This window comes from Cyprinus carpio, chromosome A22 (genome assembly GCF_018340385.1).
Source record: "Cyprinus carpio isolate SPL01 chromosome A22, ASM1834038v1, whole genome shotgun sequence".
NCBI classification, from domain to species: Eukaryota; Metazoa; Chordata; class Actinopteri; order Cypriniformes; family Cyprinidae; genus Cyprinus; species Cyprinus carpio.
In genome coordinates, this window is record NC_056593.1 from 3,997,364 (window position 1) to 4,004,472 (window position 7,109).

Sequence of the window (7,109 nt, forward strand, 5' to 3'; positions counted from 1 at the left end):
GGACAAACTTCCCATAGGCAGCAGACTGAAAGAGTTTTATGACCGCAAACAAATGCCTGGAGAAACCATCCATTCTTATGCTTATGACTTGCGGGAGAAGCTGAGTATCATCCAGAGTCGAGAGCCATCGAGATGCTGATGGTGTTTTGAAGGAACAGCTTGTGTTAGGCCTCAAAGACGATTCGCTACGGCGTGAAATGAAGAGGAGAGTAAAAGCTGAGAAGGACCTGACATTGAGCTCATGCAGGAAGCTATTACTTGGTCGGAAGAAGAGCAGGTGCAAGTTCCAAGCAATCTAATAACCAGTACTCATTCACGTGGTGTCGGCCATGCTACTACTGCAACAGAGAGCTCTTCAGCCCCTCTCACCCTGGAGTCACTCCATGAAGCTATTCAACAGATAGCTGCCCGACAAGAAGAACTTTTTCAGATGGTAAACAGCAAAGAAAAAGTTAAACTTTTTATAGATAGAAAAGACAGCTGACCGAGACACTTCAGTGCTAGAGAGCCCAGGTCCATCCGTTATTAGAAGTCATACTGCAGACTGTGATACAGAGAATGTTTCCAAGTCACTCTGTGAAAGTGCTTTTGGAGATTGCATAACCATTGAAGTGAAAATTGCGGGAATCAGAACGATCTGCCTCTTGGACACTGGGTCAGAAGTGACTACTATCACCGAGTCACATTTTAAGAATCACTTTGGAGAAGTTGTGCTGTCGTCTGCCAACTGGGTCCGACTTATAGCAGCAAATGGCCTAGACATTCCCATCATTGGATGTCTGGAAGCAGACACAGAGTGTTTGGGGAAGACGTTGCATGAAAAGTGTGTGTTTGTGATCAAAGAGAGCGATTCCAATGGGACAGAGTTGAAAGGAGTGCCTGGCATTATTGGGATGAACGTGTTGAGTGAAGTTAAGGATCTATTCATGACCACTAAAGACATGAAGAAGATGGACAGGTATAGTCATGGTTTCAAGGAGGGAAAGGTCCAGCGAGTGTTGGCTAACATTAAGATGCAGACTGAGGCACTAAGCTGTGGTGACAAGATTGGCTTTGTGAAGGTTGCTGGGAAGCAAGCAATAACTATTCCACCATTCAGTGAACGTGTTTTGGAAGGCCACTGCAGAATACCACCAAAAGTGAGCTGCCAAGTGTTGGTGGAGGCCTCGTCAAATGTCAGCTTGCCTAATGTGCTCGCTAAGACAGCCGATGGTAAAGTCCCAGTCAGAGTGTTAAATTCTAGTGAAAAGCCTGTAAAGCTCCCACCACGATGTAGGATCGCAGCGCTGTCCAAGCCACAGGAAGTTGTGCCAAAAGTGCTTGTCGAGTTTGAGGAGAAAGAGGATGATTTGCATGTTAAGGCTGTGCAGCAACGTCAGGTGAAGGTGGAGGTAAGCACCACAGAACAGCTGCCAGTTCCAGTGCAGATTAATCTAGAGAAACCTCACAGAAACACAACGTCGCAAACTCCAAAAACTTACTGGCTAAGCACAGTGATGTGTTTTTCGTGAAGATTTTGAAGTGACTTCGGTTATACAACTGCTGTCACACATAGTGTCCCAACAGGAGATGCTCCTCCCATTAAGCAAAGACATCGCAGAATCCCACCTCAGGTGTGTTTCAGGAAGTGAAAAAGCATGTTCAAGATTTGGTGTCTCAAGGTATTCTCAGAGAAAGCTGTAGTCCGTGGGCATCTCCAGCTGTGATCGTGATTAAAAAGGATGGCAGCGTACGCTTTTGCTGCGACTACAGAAGGTTGAATAAAGTGACCTGCAAAGATGCTTATCCTCTCCCTCGTGTGGAGGAATCACTGGATGCCTTGGAAATGCACAGCTGTTCTCCACCCTTGATCTTACTTCCGGGTATTTCCAAGTAGCGATGAGTGAGGAGGATAGAACAAAGACAGCGGTCACCACTCCCTTTGGACTGTTTGAATGGACAAGGATGCCATTCGGACTTTGCAATGCACCTGCAACATTTCAGCGTCTGATGGGGGTGGTGCTCGGTGATCTAACGTTTGACATACTGCTCATCTACCTGGATGACATTATTATCTTCTCGAAAGACTTCGAAAACCATTGTCAAAGACTGGAAATAGTGTTCAACCAGTTGAGACAGCATGGTTTGAAACTGAAACCCAGCAAGTGTTTCCATTTGAAACCCGAAGTGAAATTCTTGGGTCACCTAATTTCCTCCCAGGGAATAAAGGTGGATGGAGAGAAAACTCGGTCGCTGGAATCCTGGCCTGCACCCACGAATGTCAAGGAGTTAAGACAGGTCCTTGCATTCATGAGTTATTACAGGAGGTTTGTTCCTGGTTTTGCTCAGTTAGCCCGGCCCCTTCATGCCCTGGTTGGTAAAGGAGGGAAAGAGAAAATCGTTGAACCTCTTAACTGGACAACAGAGTGTCAAACTGCATTTGACAAACTCAAGCAGTGTTTAATGTCTCTGCCAGTTCTCGCATACCCGGATTTCAGTTAGTCTTTCGTACTCACAACTGATGGAAGCCTACATGGTCTTAGGGCGGTGTTAAGTCAACGTCAAGGAGGGGTTGAGCGTGTGATCGCGTATGCAAGTCGGGGTCTTCATGGATCAGAAAAGAACGACCAAAACTACAGTGCTTTCAAGCTGGAGCTACTTGCCTTAAAATGGGCTGTAACTGAAAAGTTCAAAGAATGCTTGATCTACTCCAAGTTCTCTGTGATAACCGATCACAACCCTTTGCGTTACTTGGCGACCGCAAGAAGAAATTTGTCAATTAGTGGTTCCAGAACCCTTGCGTTACAAAGTGTTTGAGAGTCAGCATGATCATTGTGGCCATTTTGGAGAAAGAAGCATGCTGGAGCGCATGAGGCGGAGCTATTACTGGCCAACAATGAGTAAGGACATTCAAAACTGGATTCAGGAATGCAAGAGATGTGCCCTCGCGAAAGATGTTTTTCCTAAAATACGAGCCCCAATGACATGCACTAATGTATCTGCCCCGCTGGAAGTCCTTGCTATGGATTATACAGTTTTGGAGGAATCTGTGGGAGGATATGAAAATGTCCTTGTCTTAACTGACATGTTTACTTGTTCCATGGTAGCAGTGCCAACCAGAAATCAGACTGCCCACCCCACTGCAAAAGCCCTGGTGCAGCATTGGTTTTTCCACTATGGCTGTCCTGCACGACTACATTCCGACCAAGGTCGGTGTTTCGAAGCAAATGTCATCAAAGAACTGTGTAAAGTCTATGGAATTGGAAAGAGTCGCACAACTCCGTATCACCCGCAGGGTAACTCCCAGTGCGAAAGGTTTAATAGAACCATGCATAATATGCTAAGGACGTAACCCTCGGAAAAGAAAAGGAATTGGAAACAGTATCTACCCAAGTTGGCTATGGCATACAATAGCCGAATCCATACTTCAACTGGCTATTCGCCATTCTATTTAATGTTTGGAAGGGATGCTAGAATGCCAGTGGATATCCTTAATTCCCAATCTTGATGATTGGGTGAAAAACCATCATGACAGATTGAAGACAGCTGTCGAAGTAGCCAACTCAGCAGCACAGGAGGCTTCAAGGCGAAGAAAAAGAGTCTATGATCGGAGATCGCATGGCGCACTTATGCGACCTGGTGACCGTGTTCTGTTACAGAACCATTCTCATAGGGGAAGGAATAAGATACAAGACCATTGGGAACCCATGCCTTACACTGTAGTGAAACAGAATCATGCAGACACTCCAGTTTATACCATTCGCCCAGAGAAAGGGGGCCCATGTAAAGTTGTACATAGGGATCAACTCAAGCATTGCACTTTTCAGTCATCACTACCACCTTGCACATCTAGACATGAATCTAGAGCACACACAGGTCAGGCACACACTGATTCAGAAGACCCCGATGTTCTTGCAGTTCCTGTTGTTACATTTGCACCTGCTACACTCACAGACACACAAAGTAGAAGGGAAGGTGGGGATGAATCAGAGACAGGTATCAGGGACTATGTCAATGAAATGTCAGCTGATGATTCAGTAGATCAGTCTGTACTCGAGTCCGTGAATTCAGGTGGTTCCGAAGCTGAAAGTGAAAATGAAAGTATTCCTGAACCTAGACGTTCACAGCGTTTGAACAGAGGTACTTTACCAGTTAGGTATAGGACTGACTATGTCTTGAAATAAGCTTATGCCAACCTGAAGGTTTGGAAGTTTCTTTTAAGGTGAAGGTTTTTCATTCTTACTAATTGAAAGCGTTTCATTGTTGTGCTTGATGTTTTCTTTTGTGGAAAAAATATTTACCTGCTATTCTCTGTTCTTTATTTTTCAGGACTGAGTTGCTGAATGGAAGTCCGGTGGCATGGCAGGGTTTAGCAGGGGGGAATGTAGGGGATCTACATTTTCTATTACGTGGAGACTTTTATTTTTATTTTGGACACGGGCTCCGCCATGTTGATGCTGTAGTAGCACCTGAGCTCATGGAGGCTGTGGATCTGAGCAGCTGTGAGCTGAAGAAGGTCTTTGGGTAATTTTATGACGCTAATAGGGTCCGTTTGACCCGCGACCTGCATTACAGTCGCACAGCGTTGTATCGGAGTCGCCGGCCGTTTGATGACCGTTATTGAACGTGTTGGGATAGTTTTTATGACGTGTTCGCACGTGAAGTGGAAGAAGTGGGCCTGATTGCGCTTAACAGTTATGCGGCTGTGTGGCAAAACTTTTGTTTTTCGTTTCTTTTAAAGAAACAAACTGAAGTGAATTCTGATGTGAATTTTTTTGTTGAAGAATCTGAGTGAGCAGATTGTTAAGGTGAAACCCTTTACCCTGTGGATAAAACAGAAGGGACACTGATTGTCATTTGTTGTACAAAAACTCAACTGAGACGATACAGAGTTGTTAATTTACTTGTCTTTATTGTTTTCAACATTTTTATTTCCTTCTCTGTTGATTGCATTCAAATTTTATTCACTCCTAAAAAATGAAGGAATCATAGTTCCATTAACTTAAATAAATGTCAATATATTTAAGTTTCAACCAGGTTTTGACTCACTTATACTAAGGAGTGGGGGCTGGGGGCGTCTTACCTGTTCTGTTAGATCTGGGGAGGACGGGGTTTGCAGTCATTTATCTTTATTTCCTGAGTTTCCTGCACACACGCACTTCAGGTGGCTGCCGTGTGCTAAATCCTGGAGCCCACCTCACCACATCTTTAGCATTTCCACATTGCAACACAACAGGCACCATATACAAGAGACCCTTGTACAAAGACTAAAAGCATTGGGTGGGGGGACTAAGATCCTGTTTCTCACTCAGTCTTCCTTAGATTAAGTGCTATATCTCCCCCACAAGGCGGTGGCATATTCCCCTCCGCCACATAATAAACACAAAGATATTTGTAAGAATGTCTGTAACCAAGCAGATCTCACAACCCATTAACTACCATTGTAGGAAAAATGATTATGATAGTTAATGGGAGGTGAGATCTGCTTGGTTACAAACATTCTTACAAATATCTTTGTGTTCAGCAGAACAGAAAAATTACATCAATATACAAGGAACAAGGTTACATTAATAACTTACAGTAATAACTTTGACTGCATCATTAAACATACTTTATACTATGGTATACCAATGAGTTCAAAGTAACTTTTAGCCTACTAACGTTAGGCTAATTTTAGCCATACTCGGTAAATCTCAGTTGACAATGTGGGCATCATTTCTCTCGGTTCCTTCGTGTCAAACAAGTAGGAACTCAAGCACGTTAATCAAATAATACAAAATGTACTTACCCAACAGTAGATTTTATATAATATCGATACAACTCCCTCCTCTCCTCGTGGTTGTTCAATGTTCTGGACCGGAAGAACGGTTGTTGACACTATCTCGCGAGATAATGTATCCTATCGCGGGATTTTGTAATATTTAGTGCTATCTTTTGTTACTACATCTTGGCAGCACAATTTTGGCAATTACATCCAACTCAGAAATATATTTACTTTGCATACAAATCGTGTATTTCATAAAGGTGATTCCTGTTTTTTTTTTCCTGCTAGTCTTGCTTGACTAGAAGTGTAAAAGACATCAGTGGACGTTTATTCACAACCTCTTTAAAACCTCTTAAAAACTACTTGGTGCACTTAAATTAATAATTGCAGTATTAACCAAGGTGTAAGCACAGCTTTTGCATATTTCGCAAGTATTTCATGGAGGGTCATGATGGATTATAAATGCACGTGTAAAAGACGTCACCTAGTGACGTCCTCTCACAACCGATTCACAACAGGGTATATATTGAACTACACGTAGCTAAAAGTCAAAGTAACAATTATACATGCAACCCCATAGAACTATAGACATGTACAAACTTTTTGAATGCATTTTTAGGAAATGTTCTGTGTTACATATTTTTACTGAATTATGCCGTCCTACCGCAACTATTTTTGGCCAGGGACACGACGCCACCGTCGGACCAATGTTTGCTGGGTATATACATAATCTGCACGTCCGTCAGACGTCTAATGTTTAGTGGGTTTGGTTATTCGCTCATTTACAGGCTCATGTTTCGTAATTTGCGAAAGCACTTAAAATATAAAATTTAAATATAAAACAGCTGAAACAATTATTTAACCCACCATAGACACGAAGCATGAATATCTTTCCCACAGTGTTGGTCTCTACTCTATAAACTCCAGCATGTTCAGTTGTGGTGTTTGTGATGGTCAGAGATCCAGTTTGATTGTCCAGCTTCAGTCTGTCTCTGAATATCCCTTTATGAACATCCTCATATACAGTGACGCTGCCAGCCGTCACATTGATTTCAGCTATTAATCTGTTTTCAGACCTCCACTGAATCAGATCATTATGCATCATTTCAGAAAGACCAGAGTTTAGAGTGACAGAATGTCCAATTTTCACATACTTCATTTCACCAAACACACCTGAAGAACAGAGCTTTTTTAAAAGATATATATAAGATATAAAATACATAATACAATATAAAATATATAATACTCCTCACATTATGATGGTTTAATCAAACGAGTCATTAAAAACAAATCCTCAAACCAATCCCCTCTGGACATCACTTTTGGCCACGCTTTTACTTTAATCTTTAATGTCAAACTAACACTG